The 1,122-nt window shown below is 46.9% G+C and overlaps 1 non-coding gene across 1 annotated transcript; it reads left to right on the forward strand.

The window, feature by feature from the left end:
• Window positions 1–383: 383 nt before the first annotated feature.
• On the forward strand, window positions 384–575 carry LOC142000134 (U2 spliceosomal RNA). The gene has a single exon (XR_012642181.1). It is a non-coding gene; the product is annotated as a U2 spliceosomal RNA (small nuclear RNA).
• The last annotated feature ends 547 nt before the right edge of the window (window positions 576–1,122 follow it).

Genomic DNA, 1,122 nt, shown 5'->3' on the forward strand with positions numbered 1-1,122 from the left:
CCACCGACAGTACCAGGAGGTGTGAGCCGGTTCGACATCGTGCATCCACGATGGGAAAGGGACTGAGAGGCTTTTTCCATTGGACCGTATGAACTGGAACCATAAACTCACTGAACATTAAATCCCACCAAATGAGGGTAAAGCCATCCTCATCATCGTATCCGCTCATTATACTCCACACCTGAACACAGCCATTATGTGGACAACATACCCCCATATCTCAATGTCTGTACTTTGACTGGTTAAACTTTTACCCCCAATCGGGGAGATTGCAGATTATGTATTCCTTACGCCACCAGCTCCTAAACCGAATTTCGCACCCCTTGATAATCTGTACCTTATTCCCTGATAAACAGAAACTTCTATGCTTAAACTCTGTACCGTTTTCTTTTTACTTCAACATCATCTTAATAAAATTATTAAATCTGTTCTTATCAGTTTAATCTCTGATATGTTCTCTATCTGAGAACTCAATTGAAGGGATTTTTGGAACAGGGATCTGGAATAGAGGCTTGCTCCATCCACTCCACGCATCAGCCTGGAATTGCAGTACTGCTGGGTATGGTGCACCTCCCCCTGGGGAGAGCATGATGGTTCAAAAAAAGAAAAAACGTGTCCCATTTTGCTCTTTTATTTGTAACCTTGAGCTGTGTTTTCTGTCAGTTTCTCTATTTTCTCTTTCTGAGGTGGGTGCTTTTCTTATTTCTGCTCTAGTGCTGTTTCATAAAGTACTTAAGAGGCTGATTCTCATACATAGTGCTTTCCAGGAGTGTGGGCTTTGGGTCTGTGTCTCTCGGCAGTGTCCCCACAGGAGAGAATAGTTTCATTCCTTTCCCCTTGTGAAAATGTCCCTGTTGGCACAGAGGGAGCAGTTTATAGGATCAGAAGAGGAGAAAGGTTTGAGTCTGATTTGTAGACCCAGAGGCTGAATGGGAGGGGGGACCCAACTCCCTAACAATCCCCCGTCCCCAAAGAAACTGTTCCGTACTGTCCCACCCACACCCAACTACCCTCCAGGTTCACCCCCAGGCTCCTTCCGTCTCCCTCAGCTCCTCCGTTCTCCCCTAGACTGGAGCGCCCTGGCAGTGCAGCCCTAGCGGTTTAGGGGCAGCCGTGCCCTCA

This window comes from Natator depressus, chromosome 16 (assembly GCF_965152275.1).
Source record: "Natator depressus isolate rNatDep1 chromosome 16, rNatDep2.hap1, whole genome shotgun sequence".
Taxonomy (NCBI): Eukaryota; Metazoa; Chordata; order Testudines; family Cheloniidae; genus Natator; species Natator depressus.